Source organism: Orcinus orca, chromosome 12 (assembly GCF_937001465.1).
Source record: "Orcinus orca chromosome 12, mOrcOrc1.1, whole genome shotgun sequence".
In the NCBI taxonomy this organism is placed as follows: Eukaryota; Metazoa; Chordata; class Mammalia; order Artiodactyla; family Delphinidae; genus Orcinus; species Orcinus orca.
Genome location: NC_064570.1, coordinates 36,983,985 through 37,004,244, shown reverse-complemented (window position 1 = coordinate 37,004,244; position 20,260 = coordinate 36,983,985). Strand labels below are relative to the sequence as shown.

The window sequence follows — 20,260 nt, the reverse complement described above, 5'->3', positions numbered from 1 at the left end:
TTATTCTAAAATAATCTAGGAAGGACTTAAAATACTTACATTTTCATTTAGGTTTCTTTGTTTTGTGCCATCCTGTATGAGTTTCTGTGTATATGTGTGTTTGCGTATGTCTTGCTATTATATTTCTAACATAAATGCCTTACTATTGAAATAATGCAGTTTGTAGATCTCTAAAACCAACATCCTTCTTCTTTTGGAATGCAATTAACAGCAACTAAGTCAAATGAGATAATCCATTCAAAGTAGTAGTAAATCTTGCTTGAGACACTTGAGAGAGTTGTAAACTTGTACTTCTTCATATTAACTTTAAAAGATAGAGATTGTAAAATGTTCTTTTACCTCTCTATCCCTTAGATCAGAAAGACCCTGCAAAGATGTTGACATTTTTAAAACCCAGAGATGATAACCTGCTTTCAAAGGCTAAAAGAGCTAAAAAGTCTCCAGGAACTACCTTTGCAGGGCTATATATCTTGGTGGGCGGGGGATGGGGTGATGGTAATACACATTTATAATCTAGCATACAGGAGTTTCCCAAAGCACTCTGAGCATTTTCAAGTATGTTTATTTATTACTTAACTATGATATTGAGTATAAATAATCTTTTTTTCATTTTAACCATTTTATTTAATTAATTTATTTATTTTTTCATTTTAACCGTTTTTTTTTTAACATCTTTATTGGCGTATAATTGCTTTACAATGGTGTGTTAGTTTCTGCTTCACAACAAAATGAATCACTTATATATATACATATGTTCCCATATCTCTTCCTTCTTGCATCTCCCTCCCTCCCACCCTCCTATCCCACCCCTCCAGGCGGTCACAAACCACTGAGCTGATCTCCCTGTGCTATGCGGCTGCTTCCCACTAGCTATCTACCTTACGTTTGGTAGTGTATATATGTCCATACCTCTCTCTCGCTTTGTCACAGCTCACCCTTCTCCCTCCCCATATCCTCAAGTTCATTCTCTAGTAGGTCAGTGTCTTTATTCCTGTTTTACCCCTAGGTTCTTCATGACTTTTCTTCTTAAATTCCATATATATGCGTTAGCATACGATATTTGTCTCTCTCTTTCTGACTTACTTCACTCTGTATGACAGACTCTAGGTCTATCCACCTCATTACAAATAGCTCAATTTCGTTTCTTTTTATGGCTGAGTAATATTCCATTGTATATATGTGCCACATCTTCTCTATCCATTCATCCGATGGTGGACACTTAGGTTGTTTCCATCTCCGGGCTATTGTAAATAGAGCTGCAATGAACATTTTGGTACATGACTCTTTTTGAATTATGGTTTTCTCAGGGTATATGCCCAGTAGTGGGATTGCTGGGTCATATGGTAGTTCTATTTGCAATTTTTTGAGGAACCTCCATACTGTTCTCCACAGTGGCTGTATCAATTTACATTCCCACCAACAGTGCAAGAGGGTTCCCTTTTCTCCACAGCCTCTCCAGCATTTATTGTTTCTAGATTTTTGGATTATGGCCGTTCTGACTGGTGTAAGGTGATATCTCATTGTAGTTTTGATTTGCATTTCTCTAATGATTAGTGATGTTGAGCATTCTTTCATGTGTTTGTTGGCACTCTGTATATCTTCTTTGGAGAAATGTCTATTTAGGTCTTCTGCCCATTTTTGGATCAGGTTATTTGTTTTTTTGTTATTAAGCTGCATGAGCTGCTTATAAATTTTGGAGATTAATCCTTTGTCAGTTGCTTCATTTGCAAATATTTTCTCCCATTCTGAGTGTTGTCTTTTCGTCTTGTTTATGGTTTCCTTTGCTGTGCAAAAGCTTTTAAGTTTCATTAGGTCCCATTTGTTTATTTTTGTTTTTATTTCCATTTCTCTAGGAGGTGGGTAAAAAGGATCTCGCTGTGATTTATGTCATAGAGTGTCCTGCCTATGTTTTCCTCTAAGAGTTGGATAGTTTCTCGCCTTACATTTAGGTCTTTAATCTATTTTGAGCTTATTTTTGTGTATGATGTTAGGGAGTGATCTAATCTCATAGTTTTACATGTACCTGTCCAGTTTTCCCAGCACCACTTATTGAAGAGGCTGTCCTTTCTCCACTGTACATTCCTGCCTCCTTTATCAAAGATAAGGTGACCATATGTGCATGGGTTTAATCTCTGGGCTTTCTATCCTGTTCCATTGATCTATCTTTCTGTTTTTGTGCCAGTACCATACAGTCTCGATTACTGTAGCTTTGTAGTATAGTCTGAAGTCCGGGAGCCTGATTCCTCCAGCTCCGTTTTTCTTTCTCAAGATTGCTTTGGCTATTCGGGGTCTTTTGTGTTTCCATACAAATTGTGAAATTTTTTGTTCTAGTTCTGTGAAAAATGCCAGTGGTAGTTTGATAGGGATTGCATTGAATCTGTAGATTGCTTTGGGTAGTAGAGTCATTTTCACAATGTTGATTCTTCCAATCCAAGAACATGGTATATCTCTCTATCTATTTGTATCATCTTTAGTATCTTTCATCAGTGTCTTATAATTTTCTGAATACACGTCTTTTGTCTCCTTAGGTAGGTTTAGTCCTAGATATTTTATTCTTTTTGTTGCAATGGTAAATGGGAGTGTTTTCTTGATTTCACTTTCAGATTTTTCATCATTGGTGTATAGGAATGCCAGAGATTTCTGTGCATTAATTTTGTATCCTGCTACTTTACCAAATTCATTGATTAGCTCTAGTAGTTTTCTGGTAGCATCTTTAGGATTCTCTATGTATAGTATCATGTCATCTGCAAATAATGACAGCTTTACTTCTTCTTTTCTGATTTGGATTCCTTTTATTTCCTTTTCTTCTCTGATTGCTGTGGCTAAAACTTCCAAAACTATGTTGAATAAGAGTGATGAGAGTGAGCAACCTTGTCTTGTTCCTGATCTTAGTGGTAATGCTTTCAGTTTTTCACCATTCAGGACGGTTTGCTGTGGGTTTGTCATATATGGCTTTTATTATGTTGAGAAAAGTTCCCTCTATGCCTACTTTCTGCAGGGTTTTTATCATAAATGGGTGTTGAATTTTGTCAAAAGCTTTCTCTGCATCTATTGAGATGATCATATGGAGTATAAATAATGTTGACTTTTTTTTTCAATTTCAAATGATGAAAGATAAAGTAAGAGGGTGACGTTATCATATGAAATAGACCCAAGGATTCTGGAACCTGTAGTTTTATAAGCAGATTTTGGACAAGTCCTCATTGTGGCCCTCGGCAGTGTCTGCCCTGGTGGATGGCATTTCTGTATTCTTGCCGGTCATCATACTCCACACTCTCAGCAGCAGGCAGTCCTTTCCTGAACATGCCGTGACCAATGAAAAGGAATTGTTCAGGTGGCTCTAGGAAAGACACATCATTTTCTGCTTAAAGCTCACATTCCCAGGACTTGAATTCCTTACCCAATTTATATATCTCTGCTGTATAATCCACTTCGTTCAAAGAGATTCCTCATTAAATGACTTTTAACGATATTTTCAATTTTAAATAATCACCTTAATAATTGGAGGACAGGTATTCAGTCATATTGGCTGCGTAAGATGATCGAGCAGATCAGAGTTTGTTTAATATTTAAAAAAAAAGAGGGAGAAATCTGAGCCAAGCTGGCTGCACAAATGTGTAATTTTTCTCACTGCTCCGTGTAATGACTACAGACACAAAATAAAGCTTGTGATCCCATGACCTTGGACATGGACATTGAAACCATAACGAGGACACATCCTAAAACATTAGAGTTCAAGAGAGTTGCAACCCAAATGACTAAGAATTCTTCTAATGCACACAGGCAGGTAATGACTATCCCATGGCAGTGAAGCAGTTAATAATATTTCCTTTTCTTTTCATCTTATAAACAAAGACTAGACTCTGCAGAGCACATGAAAATTTAATAATTTCCTTTTAACAAATAATCTAAAGGAAAACCATAAAGGGCAAAGTTATATTGTTATCTGTACTGGGATTTTCCTCCCTTTCCTGCTCAAAGGGTTTGAGAAAGGTATATTTATGCCATTTAATTCTTTAGCTTCTGCAACTGCCTCACATTCTTCAAGTAACAGAGTGCCAGAAATAAGCAATGGTGATTGAAAAATGTACAGATATATGAAAGCTCAAAAATGGGACTCCTGAAACTGCTGATAATACTTAGGTTACAGAATATAAACCACTTTTTTCCCTCACCTCACCCAAGAAAATAAACTAATTTGACCATAAGAATGGGTCAGTTTGTTTGAGGCTGAGGGACAAATATGGGAAACAGAATCAGGGAGGAAATTCTGTGGTCTTTATATATATGAGAGAAGTAGGTTTGTTTCCATAAAACATTTTGTAAAGAATTGATTTCTTCATAATGAATATTGGCAAGAAATGATAAAAAGCGGTAAAATATTAAGGCAAACTTGAGTTACCCGTTAGAGTTTAGAATTTTTTGTTGTCCTTTTCCAGTGTCTTTTCTGCTTTTTCTGCTAAACTATCTGCCTGTACTTATGAGAGAAATAGATATTAGCATCATTAATGAAGCCAGTGTGTACCTTCGGGAATGAAACGGCTTAATTACAATAATATGGTACACAGGGCTGACCTGGTTGATATTCAATTTTCTTTGTACCCATAATTGTATAGATAATATATTTTTTCATCAAAAATTCTGTGTAAATCCAGCATTATTGTTACAATATTTATTAATATATTTTAATGATTATCCCCATGAGATTTAAGGAAAAATAAAACTAATCAACCAGAGAAATTTCTTTTTAAAAATTTTATCTCAATGATATTAATAAAATATCGGGAATGTCATATAAATTAGCACATAATATGGTAGGAACAAATAAACATATACATTGCATAATAACTATTTCCATACTATTTATATTAATGCTTTAGATATTAGTGTTTTGACTAAATATCCTGAAACATCCTAGAGATTCTTACTTTCTGAGGTGATATTTTAATAGATGTTCTGTTAATGAAACAGAGATAACATTAGTTTGTAACCCAAAGTGTTTGCTGACTTTGTAGGCAGCTGCCTTTGAGCATTAAATGTGACCTTGACTATTGGATTAATAGTTTTGAGAATTCCTGATGTAAATAGTCTTACTGTGTTGTTGGATTATTCTGGTCAATTGTGATTTTCTTGCTCACATATCAAATAGAAATGCAAACTAATCCCAGGTATTAACTGAATTGAGTTATTTTGAAAAGAGAAGAGGTCTGTTTGTTCTGTAGTTAACTTCAAAGTGCACTGTTAGAAGGAAAACACATATAATATGGTAATTCACCTATCAGATTCATCACCTGGGAAAATAAAATTTATGAAATAGTTTTTGAATAGTTACACACAGGAAAAAAATTAGCACTCTTCTGCTCTCTGCAAAAAACTGTATTCTCTTGGGTGTGTTATAATTGTAATCTACTCTTAGCTGAAATTATATCCTAACACTTTTCTTTATATGACTATTTTGAGATCTCAATTTCTACTTTCGTAATTTATGGGCACCATTAGTGAATGATGCACCACCTATCTTTAGAAATAAAATAATTAACTTACAGATCATAAAAGAGTAACCAAGGGACTATTTTACACTTAAAACAACCCAATTTGTTTATATACTAGGGATGCAGGGCTTCATTATATTATCAGAAACTTATATTGTTAAACATACCCTAGAGCAATTAATTATACCTAATGAATGCTTTTAATAGTAATGTCTAGAAAGCTGTCACATTTTAATAATTTTGATAGTTGCTTCTGAGATCTAGATATACATTTTCATTTAAGAATGTGGTATGTAGAGCTTCCCCAGTGGCACAGTGGTTGAGAGTCCGCCTGCTGATGCAGGGGACACGGGTTTGTGCCCCGGTCTGGGAAGATCCCACATGCAGCGGAGCAGCTGGGCCTGTGGGCCACGGCCACTGAGCGTCCGGAGCCTGTGCTCTGCAATGGGAGAGGCCACAACAGTGAGAGGCCCACATACCACAAAAAAAAAAAAAAAAAAAAGAACGTGGTATGTAAAAAAGCTATGTAAGAATGTGGCTTATTTATGAAGATGAAATAGGCAGTCTACCTGAAAAAGAATTCAGAGTAATGATAGTAAAGATGATGCAAAACCTTGGAAATAGAATGGAGAAAATACAAGAAATGTTTAACAAGGACTTAGGAGAACTAAAGAACAAACAAACAATGATGAACAACATAATAAATGAAATTGAAAATTCTCTAGAAGGAATCAATAGCAGAATAACTGAGGCAGAAGAACCGATAAGTGACCTGGAAGATAAAATAGTGGAAATAAATACTACAGAGCAGAATAAAGAAAAAAGAATGAAAAGAATTGAGGACAGTCTCAGAGACCTCTGGGACAACATTAAATCCACCAACGTTCAAATTATAGGGGTCCCAGAAGAAGAAGAGAAAAAGAAAGGGACTAAGAAAATATTTGAAGAGATTATAGTTGAAAACTTCCCTAATATGGAAAAGGAAATAGTCAGTCAGATCCAGGAAGCACAGAGTCCCATACAGGGTAAATCCAAGGAGAAACACACCAAGACACATATTAATCAAACTATCAAAAATTAAATACAGAGAAAAAATATTAAAAGCAGCAAGGGAAAAGCAACAAATAACGTACAATGGAATCCCCATAAGATTAATAGGTGATCTTTCAGCAGAAACTCTGCAAGCCAGAAGGGAGTGGCAAGACATATTTAAAGTGATGAAAGGGAGAACCTACAACCAAGATTAGTCTACCCAGCAAGGATCTCATTCAGATTCAATGGAGAAATTAAGACCTTTACAGACAAGCAAAAGTTAAAAGAATTCAGCACCACCAAACCAGCTTTACAACAAATGCTAAAGGAACTTCTCTAGGCAGGAAATATAACAGAAGGAAAAGACCTACAATAACAAACCAAAAACAATTAAGAAAATTGTAATAGGAACATACATATCAATAATTACCTTAAATGTAAATGGGTTAAATGCTCCCACCAAAAGACATAGACTGGCTGAATGGATACAAAAACAAAACCCGTATATATGCTGTCTACAAGAGACCCACTTCAGACCTAGGGACACATACAGACTGAAAGTGAGGGGATGGAAAAAGATATTCCATGCAAATGGAAATCAAAAGAAAGCTAGAGTAGCAATTCTCATATCAGGCAATATAGACTTTAAAATAAAGACTATTATAAGAGACAAAGAAGGACACTACATAATGATCAAGGGCTCAATCCAAGAAGATATAACAATTGTAAATATTTATGCACCCAACATAGGAGCACATCAATACATAAGGCAAATGCTAACAACCATAAAAGGGGAAATCAACAGTAACACAATCGTAGTAGGGGACTTTAACACCCCACTTTCACCAATGGACAGATCATCCAAAATGAAAATAAGTAAGGAAACACAAGCTTTAAATGACACATTAAATAAGATGGACTTAATTGATATTTATATGACATTCCATCCAAAAATGACAGAATAGACTTTCTTCTCAAGTGTTCATGGAACATTCTCCAGGATACATCATATCTTGGTCACAAATCAAGCCTTGGTAAATTTAAGAAAATTGAAATCATATCAAGTATCTTTTCCCACCACAATGCTGTGAGACTAGATATCAATTACAGGAAAAAAATCTGTAAAAAACACAAATACATGGAGGCTAAACAGTACACTACTAAATAACCAAGAGGTCACTGAGGGAATCAAAGAGGAAATCAAAAAATACCTAGAAACAAATGACACGGAAAACATGATGACCCAAAACCTATGGGATGCAGCAAAAGCAGTTCTAAGAGGGAAGTCCATAGCAATACAGTCCTACCTCAGGAAACAAGAAACATCTCAAATAAACTACCTAAACTTACACTTAAAGCAATTAGAGAAAGTAGAACCAAAAAAAAACCCAAAGTTAGCAGAAGGAAAGAAATCAGAAAGATCAGATAAGAAATAAATGAAAAAGAAATGAAGGAAACAATAGCAAAGATCAATAAAACTAAAAGCTGGTTCTTTGGGAAGATAAACAAAATTGATAAACCATTAGCCAGACTCATCAAGAAAAAAAGGAAGAAGACTCAAATCAATAGAATTAGAAATGAAAAAGGAGAAGTAACAACTGACACCACAGAAATGCAAAGGATCATGAGAGATTACTACAAGCAACTCTATGCCAATAAAATGGACAACCTGGAAGAAATGGACAACTTCTTAGTAAAACACAACGTTCCAAGACTGAACCAGGAAGAAATAGAGAATATAAGCAGACCAATCACAAGCACTGAAATTAAGACTGATTAAAAATCTTCCAAAAAACAAAAGCCCAGGACCAGATGGCTTCACAAGAATTCTATCAAACATTTAGAGAAGAGCTAACACCTATCCTTCTCAAACTCTTCCAAAATATAGCAGAGGGAGGAACATTTTTCACAGAGCTAGAACAAAAAATTTCACAATTTGTGTGGAAATGCAAAAGACCCCGAATAGCCAAAGCACTCTTGAGAAAGAAAAATGGAGCTGGAGGAATCAGGCTCCCTGACTTCAGACTATGCTACAAAGCTACATAATGAAGCTTTGTAATGAAGTAATGAAGACAGTATGGTACTGGTGCAAAACTAGAAATATAGATCAATGGAACAGGATAGAAAGCCCAGAGATTTACCCATGCATATATGGTCACCTTGTCTTTGATAAAAGAGGCAAGAATACACAATGGAGAAAAGACAACCTCTTCAATAAGTGGTGCTGGGAAAACTGGATAGCTACATTTAAAAGAATGAAATTAGAACACTCCCTAACACCATACACAAAAATAAGCTCACAATGGATTAAAGACCTAAATGTAAGGCCAGATACTATACAACTCTTAGAGGAAAACATAGGCAGGACACTCTATGACATAAATCACAGCAAGATCCTTTTTGACCCACCTCCTAGAGAAATGGAAATAAAAACAAAAATAAATGGGACCTAATGAAACTTAAGAGCTTTAACACAGCAAAGGAAATCATAAACAAGACGAAAACATGACCCTCAGAATGGGAGAAAATATTTGCAAACGAAGCAACTGACAGAGGATTAATCTCCAAAATATACAAGCAGCTCAATATCCAAAAAACAACCCAATCTAAAAATGGGCAGAAGACCTAAATAGACATTTCTCCAAAGAAGATATACAGATTGCCAACAAACAAATGAAAGGATGCTCAACATCACTAATCATTAGAGAAATGCAAATCAAAACTACAATGAGGTATCACCTCACACCAGTCAGAATGGCCATCATCAAGAAATCTACAAACAATAAATGCTGGAGAGGCTGTGGAGAAAAGGAAACCCTCTTGCACAAATGCTGGGAATGTAAACTGATACAGCCACTATGGAGGTTCCTTAAAAATCTAAAAATAGAACTACCGTATGACCCAATAATCCCACTACCGGACATATACCCTAAGAAAACCATAATTCAAAAAGAGTCATGTACCACAATTGTCATTGCAGGTCTGTTTACAATAGCCAGGACATGGAAGCAACCTAAGTGTCCATCAACAGATGAATGGATGAAGAAGATATGGCACATATATATGATGGGATATAAAAAGAAATGAAATTGGGTTATTTGTAATGAGGTGGATGGACCTAGAGTCTGTCATATAGAGTGAAGTAAGTCAGAAAGAGAAAAACAAATACCATATGCTAACACATATATATGAAATCTTAAAAAAAAAAAAAAAGGTCCTGAAAAACCTAGGGACAGGAATAAAGATGCAGACATAGATAATGGCCTTGAGGACACGTGGAGGGGGAAGGGTAAACTGGGATGAAGTGAGACAGTGGCATGGACATATATACACCACCAAATGTAAAATAGATAGCTAATGGGAAGTAGCCACATAGCACAGGGAGATCAGCTCAGTGCTTTATGACCACCTAGAGGGATGGGATAAGGAGGATGGGGGGGAGATGCAAAAGGGAGGAGATATGGGGATATATGTATATGTATAGGTGATTCACTTTGTTTTAAAGCAGAAACTAACACATTGCTTTACAACACATTGTAAAGCAATTATACTCCAGTAAACATGTTTTTAAAAAATGTGGCTTATTTAAGCTTTGAGAAATAAAATTGCTCTTGTAAAGAAAAGAGACAGGAAGAGGATAAAACCTGTCATACAATGTAGGCAAATGGGCAGAAATCCTTGAAACCATTTTCAAGTGCTGTGTGAAAAAATGTACTATTACAACAATCCCAGTTTTATTCCTTTTATTTAAAAAATGAATTATTCATTTAAAAAGGTATCTGATATTTGGATATTTTCAGCTCAGCGAAATTAATGTTTGTCTCAAAATTTTCTTTTATGATTTTATATGAAAAAAGGTGGTATGGAGAGACATCTCTTATAATCATTTTTAACTTGAATTAATGGTGCTCTTCAAAAAGTAAAGAAATCTGTATAATTATTAATAAACAAAGAATACCTGTGATAATAGATTTAAGACTAAATTTAACAAATAATCAAGAGGACAATTGATTGGATTCATATTTTTTTGTTTCTTATTGTAAAATGCATATAGTCTAAGAAAACTTCAATTAACTGTCATTAAATGAATTAGGAAAAAAAATTATTTCTCAAACCTTCAAAGATTTTGCTTTTGGATGTAGGATAAATGTCCTACATGTTATTAAGAATTAAATATAATGTAATTTTCCTCCAAAATAGAAATGAACCAATCTTTTGTAATTTGGTCAAACTGTAATTGCCTCTGTTCTCTTTTTTCCTTTAATAGTGCAGTGAATTAAACTGCTTATTTTCTTCTTCAGTTCTCTTTTGTTTGCTTACTTGTTCCACTTCGTTTTAAGGCCCCTAAAGTGAGGAGTCGGATCTTTGGACCTTTCTACTTCTCTGTTTACATTCTTTCACTTGAAAATGCGGTTCACTGTCATAATTTAAGCTATCATCTCTACACATGTCTGCCAGATCTGTATCTATATCTTCAGTCCTGACCTTGTTGCTAAGCTAAAGTCCCACATCTCCAACTTTCTGCTTGTGTCATGTCAATTCCATTGACACCTTAAATGCAACATGTCCAAAAGGATTTATCATCTGCAAAGAATCCAACTTCCTTAATTCACTTCTTACTCAGAAAAGGAAAAAAAAGGCAAAGTTTATTGCAAAATATGAATAAAAGAGGAAAAGAATTGTTCTGTGTTGGGGGAGGCTACAGAAATCTTTATAGATTGACCATGAGATGAAGCAAGAAATGCATTTTTTTTAATTATTTATAGTTTGTGTGTGTATTGTAAACCTTGCACTCTAACAAATGAAAAATAGTAGAGAGTGACACTTTGGAAATGTAAATGCCCCAAAGAGATGAGCTGACCTTTAGAAGATGCTGTACTCTGGGGGCACTTGCTAATTCTGGTTAGGGAAGGAGGCTATGAATCCAGGTTTTAAACCCATAGAAGGCTATTTCTGGGCTTTGTATAAATCAGCGTAGTTTTAAGGGAGAGGGCCTCAGGCAGATGGACAAATTTCTTCTTAGGGCATTTGATGAATTCTTTATAAGGCTAAAGGAATAAATGGACAGACAGAAAAGCAGAGTTAAGTTGTTTGGCAGTCTTACAAAATGGAGACTGAAGATAGGAGAGGGGCTCTGCAGAATAAACTCAAGTTATGGTTGAGAAACATGGAGAACAAGCCAGGGTCAAGAGAGACACACTAAACATTATGGGGGCTAAAATCCAGGCTCAGTTCAGCACAGTCCTTGATTGAAATAAGCTGATCAGCTACCACTTTATCTGTCTAGTTTAGGGAAAGGCAAAATATTTTACTAGAAAGATAGCATTATCTTATACCGTTTATTTATATGCATATCGGGCAATTGAAAATTCCTACACATGCTAAAAGAGAGGACCTCATTGCTGAAAGTGAAGGAAAAAATAGACAATTGAAACAGACCAACAGATAATTCAGATATTGTAATTACCTGATAAGAGGACTTAAAATGTTAAAGAAAATAATGGGAAAAACTGGAGATAATAGACTGAAAGATGAAGAATTTACCCTAAAAGGGTTGGGATCTATATAAAGAATCAAATGGAAATTCTAGAACTGAAAATTATAACATTCAAAAGTAAGAACACATTAGGTGTGTTTGATAGTAGATTTAAAAGAGTAGAAGACAAGATTGGTGAACTGGAGGATGATGGGTCAATAGCAAATATCCAAAGTGAAGCACTGAGAGAGTTTGACAAAAACAAAAAGAAAAGAATACAAATATTAAAAGGATGTCAGAAACATATGGGGCTCAGCTAAGATGCAATATATAAATAATTGAATTGCCAGGAAAAAGATAGAATTGGACAGAAGCAATATCTGAAGTGATAGAGTATTTTCAAAACTGGTTAAATACATCAACCCACAGATTCAAGAAGACTTTCAGATCTCAACTGGAAAAAATACCAAGAACACCACATCCAAATATAGAATAGTAGCACTGTTGAAAATTAAAATCCAAGGGAAAAAAAAAAGCCACCAAAGATAAAAGACTCATTACCTTCAAAGGAACAGCTAAAAGACTGACAATTGACCTTTCAACAGAAGGAGTGACTCTAGAAGGCAATTGAATGGCACCTTTAATGTGCTTTAAAAGTGACAACCTAGAATTCCATAACTTGCAAAAATATTCTTCAACAATAAAGGTGAAATAAAAGCATTTTCATGCAACAAGAACTAAAATAATTCATCAGTAGCAAACATACACTAACAAATTCCTAACTGATGACATTTTTGTCTGTTCATCATCCATACTTTGCTTTTATGGATTAGATTACCCAGAACTTTTAAACAGAGCACAAAGAAGGTTCCTGGTTTCTGGCTTCCTTTTAGCAGGGATCCCATTGTAGATTGTGATATGTGTGCATATGAAGATTTATTACTTAACACTGACTCTAACCAAGGTATCAAGTAAAGCAAAAAATTGGATTACCCAGAGCTCTGGGGAGAATTTATGCTTAAATTCATCTTTTAATACTCAAATCATATATATTCTTCATTTGTGTGACAAAATTCTTTCCAGAAACCTTCCCATACCTTTGTCCGTGGTGGAGTTGACTAGACCATGAATGGCCATGCCTCTAATTTTACTTTATTTGCATACATTTTAAAAATTAGAATTGAATTTCCAGAAGCCGAGGATCCTTATTCCCAGGGTAGCAAAATTCTTATATGCTCCATGAAGCTGTCATTGAGAGCCACAAAGATATCTGAGAATTCTCACTTGGATTTATGCCTTCTTTACTCTTGTGGTTAAAACAATGTAAACCATTTCACAATTTTGCTGTTTTCTCTAACATTTGAGTTGCTTTCTCTTTCTCTGCAAGAACTAGATGGCTCTAGTAAATTAGCTGCTCTAATTTGTACTTTCTTACTTTGATGATTTTCCCTCTTGCTGATTTCCCCCTTCAGATGCCCCTGTGGGTGTCAAGAATCCCATGCTTTATTTTGTGGGGCTTAAAAGTGTCTTGGGTATTGAAACGAGGACCTTCCACATAGTGGAATCTCCATGAGCATAAAGTCTTGGGGCATGAGCAAACATTATTTCTGCTGGATGATTCACAGGCATCGTGCATATAAAATATTGGTAGAAGGTCTTCCCACAGATCAATGAAAATAGTCAGCCTGAGCTCCCTAGAAGAGCAGAATGGTCTCCAGGTATTGACTCCCCTGGGTCTCCATTGCTGCTGGCAGAGTTCACTGTGACATCCTCAGAATGCTGACTCAGGTGCTCTCCACATTGGCGAAGACCTGCTACTCATTCAAAGACACACACTGTTCTATGACTGCAGCATCTCCGACTCTATTTTCTCTAGCTTTGGGCTTATACAGTCTTATATGCTCTCTTTCTAATTTCTTATTAAGAAATACACTATGTGCAGTTTTCCTTACCCAGTGTTTGTTCAGTTAACCTTTTATTTTCTCATTAATCAAAAGCTTTGGTTTCAAAGCTATTATTTCTGATATGGAAGTCAAAAAAAATTAAGCACTAACTACTTTTTTCTTTTTGCATTCCTATTAAAACAATCGTAATTCTCTTTGAAGCAAGAAGGATGTCCCTGACTTACTAGGTAAAGTCTGCAAAAGTTAAGTATGAAAAATAAAAGCACAGAGATTAATATTTCAAGAGAGTATCCTGCTGGAAATAAAAGAAAGAAGATACAAACGCGGTCTAAGCCAGTGCCAGCCTGTCTTCAAAGCCTAGTCAGAAATCATTCTAGAACAGCAATTTTTATTCTATGCCAAATTAAAGCAGCTATACTTTTTATAGGTTTATTATTCACAGAGCCATGTAAAGAATGAAAGAATATGTTTCCATTAAGAGTTCCATGGCTTTAAATTTAGAAATATTTGAATTTTTGATAAAAACAATGAAAACCACTATATATTTTTTTAAAACCTTGAAATAATTTGTCTAGATTACAGTGATCTCATATTAAGTGGGCTCTTAGATCCTGAAATATTGGCAAAATTTACTTGAGAATTATGTCCAATTCAGCATGGTACACCCCAGCCCCTCATGTATTCTCAGTCTGTGAGAACCTTATCAAAATCCCCCTCTTCACTGTGAACCATCATCCTAACATGACCCCTGGAACTCATTTGACACCTAAATTGGGATTGGCAGTTGCCAAATTAGCTTTGGAGGGCAGAATGTCAATCTCTTTGTCTGAGAATTCACTCAGAGACAATTGAGGCTTTGATGAACTGTGGGAAATTATATAAAGATACAACTCAGAGGATATTAAATGGTGAAATAAATCAATTTTTTCTGCTTCTAGCATCCAGGGTTATTTGGCCAGAGAGAGCAAATAAGTGACTATATTCCATGCTTTTCATATGGTAACAAACCTCCTCTATTCTGTCCTATAGTTAAAACTTACATGGAAAATACAGTTGAAGTAGTAGTTCAGTTCACTATAGGTAACCAGGGAGCAATGTTTAGTAAATACTGTTATTAAATGTAAAGCAATACAAAGAAAACTAGACTATTTAAATCTCTTTCCTGATTGAGAACTGCATGAAGAAATTTTGAAGTTGCTTTTCATTCCAACATAGCACCCAAAGTGCTACTTCCCCTCCTCCTCTTTAAAGATTTGTTTTTAACATTTAAAAAAGCAAAATGTGTACACAGCCTGATGCATCCAGAAAAGCAGCTTAGAAGGGTAAAAAGAAGAGGATGACTCACTAATAAACAGCCATTTATAGAATTATAATTACTTTTTTCTTCCCTTCATTAGCACATATAACCTGCTAGAGGAATGAGTCTAATGGTAATTGTAGGACTCTAGGGTTTTCACACTCATAGTAGTGTAATATATAAAACTGAAGTAATTAGGAGGTATTTCAAAAAATGTCATTTTTTTCATAGACATTTTATAAAAACTAGGCATTTTGTTGTGAAGTAGCTGCATTGATACCATAGGGACACTCTGTCCCTTTTCCACTCTGCCAGAAAAATCTCTAGTGACAGGTCCTCAAATCTTTTATTTGAATCACAAGTGAGAATGAGTTTGGTGCTCTCAATTAGTCCCAAGAGCGGAACCAATATCACACAATTTGGCATACACTGCAATTGCTCCTGAAGAGAGCTGTAGCTAGCCAGCCACTCCGAGGGGCTGAGGCCCTCCTCGGGGTGTGCCTGGTACACCAGATTCATCAGGCAGCCTGCAAAATGGATGGACTTGAGCTTTTGCACTCCGATTTTATGAGCACTAAAATTAATCCATTAAGCATTTTGTACATCCAGACCCCCTACTACTCACCTTTTAACACATTTATATAGTACGTTAACTGTGGCGTCATAGTGTGAGGCATAATGAGTCCAATTCTTGTTCTTTGCTTCCTGTTTCCTTCTTCTCAATAAATAAAAAAAAAAAAGCTGCGTTTAATATTGCCAAATAACCAAATAATTAGTACTGCTGGGTATTTTTTTCTCTTGTTATTCTTCATAAAATGTAAAGCCAGAAGCACAGTTTCGAAAACAAAGATAGCTGAATTTTATCTAATAGACACAACGAATGTGAACAAACAGTGTTAAAACCATAAAGTATTAATTGCTTATGAAATAATAAGAAAAGAGTATTTCACTGCAGTCTTCTAACCCTAGAAAGATGGGTCCTCAGTCTGTGACTAATTCCATTGTTTATTAAGAATTCAAGTTGTAGCAGTTTTATGGGTTTCTTTTAGAAAAGTGAGAAAGGAAGAAAACACATCATAAATGTGATTTATCAGGGTTATAACATTTTCCAGGTTTAGATCACTTTCCTGGTTATAAGCATTTTATTTTCTGAATGATTCCATCCTCTTGAGTATTGCATAAGATCAAATTTCTCTACAGGGGCACAAGTGACATGATCCATTTGGAAAATGTTATCAAATAGCCAAGCTAAAATACAAATGGAACACAAACCCTAGTATTTTCCCTGATAACTATGGAATTACTAAATCTGAAGACATATTGAAAAAGGAGGGGAAGAAAATAATTGCATATTCAGAAAAAAGGAGAAACTGGAATTTATTTGTACTGACAAAGTAATGTAAATGATTATATAAAGTATTATTAATGAAAGAAATTTGGCTTCAGAATTTCATATTCTCACAGTACTTTGTAATCTAAATCATTGTTTGACCATATTTCAACCAACTTTCAAGTTACATTCTCCCAGAATGTGTTAGAAGCAAAAACAACGTGAAAAGACAAGACTTGGAGCAGCATATGCAAGCAGTCTGTCTGTGACATCTCTCACCCCTCAGATCTCCAGGGTCTGTTGGATCTGCGATTATTTTTCCTGCAGCTGTCCACTTACTGGAGAGGTGCCCTTCCCAGAGAGAGGAAAGCCAGTCTTTCAAATTCTCTAGAATTGCTGTCCTCAGGATTTTTAATGATTTTTTTTTTTGCTTCTCTACATTGCTAAACTGCCTTAAAAGAGAGGAACCTCAAGTTTACTTCAAACTGAAATGAGGAAAACACACATATACATTTTGGAAAATGTTAAAAAAAATATGCTAATATGAATAAAAACAAATCCCCATATGTAGTGACTTTACATTAATTTTTTTCTCTATCTTCAGAGTATAACCTCAGTTTATGTGTCAAAATTTCACACATCTAAATCACTGGCAAATATTATTATTTATCATTATTCTAATTTTTTTTCAGTTTTTAATTTCTATATCTTAAAATAATAGTGAGTACATGGAAGTAACCTAAGTGTCCATCAACAGATGAATGGATAAAGAAGATGTGGTACATATATACAATGGAATATTACTCAGCCATAAAAAGAAACGAAATTGAGTTGTTTGTAGTGAGATGGATGGGCCTAGAGTCTGTCATACAGAGTGAAGTAAGTCAGAAAGAGAAAAACAAATACCATATGCTAGCACATATGTATGGAATAAAAAAAAATGGTTCTGAAGAACCTACGGGCAAGATTGGTTCAAGATGGTGGAGTAGAAGGACATGCTCTCACTCCTTCTTTCGACAACACTGGAATCACAACTAACTGCTGAACAGTCATCGACAGGAAGACACTGGAACTCAACAAAAAATATACCCCACATGCAAAGGCAATGGAGAAGCTGCAATGAGACAGTAGGAGGGGCACAATCACAATAAAACCAAATACTGTAACTGCTGGGTTGATGACTCACAAACAGGAAAACACTTATACCACAGAAATCCACCCACTGGAGTGAAGGTTCTGAGCCCCACATCAGGCTTCCGAACCTGGGGGTCTGGCAACGGGAGGAGGAATTCCTAGATAATCAGACTTTGAAGCCTAGCAGGATTTGATAGCAGGACTTCAACAGGACTGGGGGAAACAGAGACTCCACTCTTGGAGGGCACACACAAAGTAGTGTGCACATTGGGACCCAGGGAAAGGAGCAGTGACCCCATAGGAAACTGAACCAGACATACCTGCTAGTGTTAGAGGGTCTCCTGCAGAGGTGGGAGGTGGCTGTTCCTCATCGTGAGGACAAGGACACTGGCGGCAGAAGTTATGGGAAGTACTCCTTGTCATGAGCCCTCCCAAAGTCCACCATTAGCCCCAACAAAGAGCCCAGTTAGGATCCAGTGTTGGGTCGCCTCAGGCCAAACAACCAACAGGGAGGGAACCCAGCCCCACCCATCAGCAAACAAGCGGATTAAAGTTTTACTGAGCTCTGCCCACCAGAGCAACAGCCAGCTCTACCCACCACAAGTCCCTCCCATCAGAAAACTTCCACAAGGCTCTTAGATAGCCTCATCCACCAGAAGGCAGAGAGGAGAAGCAAGAATAACTACAATCCTGCAGCCTGTGGAACAAAAACCACATTCACAGAAAGATAGACAAGATGAAAAGGCAGAGGGCTATGTACCAGATGAAGGAACAAGATAAAAGGCCAGAAAAATAATTAATGAAATGGAGATAGGCAATCTTCCAGAAAAAGAATTCAGAATAATGAAATGAAGACAATCCAGGACCTCGGAAAAAGAAAGGAGGCAAAGATCGAGAAGATGCAAGAAATGTTTAACAAAGATCTAGAAGAATTAAAGAACAAACAAACAGAGATGAACAATACACTAACTGAAATGAAAAATATACTAGAAGGAATCAATAGCAGAATAACTGAGGCAGAAGAACAGGAAGACAGAATGGTAGAATTCACTGCTGTGGGACAGAATAAAGAAAAAAGAATGAAAGGAAATGAAGACAGCCTAAGAGACCTACAGGACAACATTAAATGCAACAACATTCGCATTATAGGGGTCCCAGAAGGAGAAGAGAGAGAGAAAGGACCAGAGAAAATATTTGAAGAGATTATAGTTGAAAACTTCCCTAACATGGGAAAGGAAATAGCCACCCAAGTCCAGGAAGAGCAGAGAGTCCCATACAGGATAAACCCAAGGAGAAACACTCCAAGACATATAGTAATCAAATTGGCAAAAATTAAAGACAAAGAAAAATTATTGAAAGCAGCAAGGGAAAAACAACAAATAACATACAAGGGAACTCCCATAAGGTTAACAGCTGATTTCTCAGCAGAAACTCTGCAAGCCAGAAGGGAGTGGCATAATATACTTAAAATGATGAAAGAGAAGAACCTACAATCAATATTACTCTACCCAGCAAGGGTCACATTCAGCTTCGATGGAGAAATCAAAAGCTTTACAGACAAGCAAAAGCTAAGAGAATTCAGCACCACCAAACCAGCTCTACAACAAATGCTGAAGGAACTTCTCTAAGTGGGAAACAGAAGAGAAGAAAAGGACCTACAAAAACAAACTCAAAACAATTAAGAAAATTGTCATAGGAACATACATATCGATAACTACCTTAAACGTGAAAGGATTAAATGCTCCAACCAAAAGACACAGGCTTGCTGAATGGATACCAAAACAAGAACCATATATATACTGTCTACAAGAGACCCACTTCAGACCTAGGGACACATACAGGCTAAAAGTGAGGTGATGAAAAGATATTCCATGTAAACGGAAATCAAAAGAAATCTGGAGTAGCAATACTCATATCAGATAATATAGACTGTAAAATAAAAACTGTTATAAGAGACAAGGACGGACACTACATAATGATCAAGGGATCAATCCAAGAAGAAGATATAACAATTGTAAATATTTATGCACCCAACATAGGAGCACCTCAATACATAAGGCAACTGCTAACAGCTCTAAAAGAGGAAATCGAGTGTAACACAATATTAGTGGGGAACTTTAACACCTCACTTACACCAATGGACAGATCATCCAAACAGAGAATTAATAAGGAAACACAAGCTTTAAATGACACAATACACCAGATAGATTTAATTGATATTTACAGGACATTCCATCCAAAAACCGCAGATTATACTTTCTTCTCAAGTGCGCACGGAACATTCTCCAGGATAGATCACATCTTGGGTCACAAATCAAGCCTCAGTAAATTTAAGAAAATTGAAATCATATCAAGCGTCTCTTCTGACTACAATGCTATGAGATTAGAAATGAATTACAGGGGAAAAAACGTAAAACACACAAACACATGGAGGCTAAACAATACGTTACTAAATAACCAAGAGATCACTGAAGAAATCAAAGAGGAAATCAAAAAATACCTAGAGACAAATGACAATGGAAACACGACGACCCACAACCTATGGGATGCAGCAAAAGCAGTTCTAACAGGGAAGTTTATAGCTATACAGGCCTA

General features: G+C 35.9%; 1 protein-coding gene across 3 annotated transcripts in view; it reads left to right on the top strand.

Annotated features, from left to right (window-relative positions):
* The window catches only part of NKAIN2 (sodium/potassium transporting ATPase interacting 2), a 980,961-nt gene that overhangs the window by 526,772 nt on the left and 433,929 nt on the right, over nt 1-20,260 (top strand). The window lies entirely within an intron of this gene.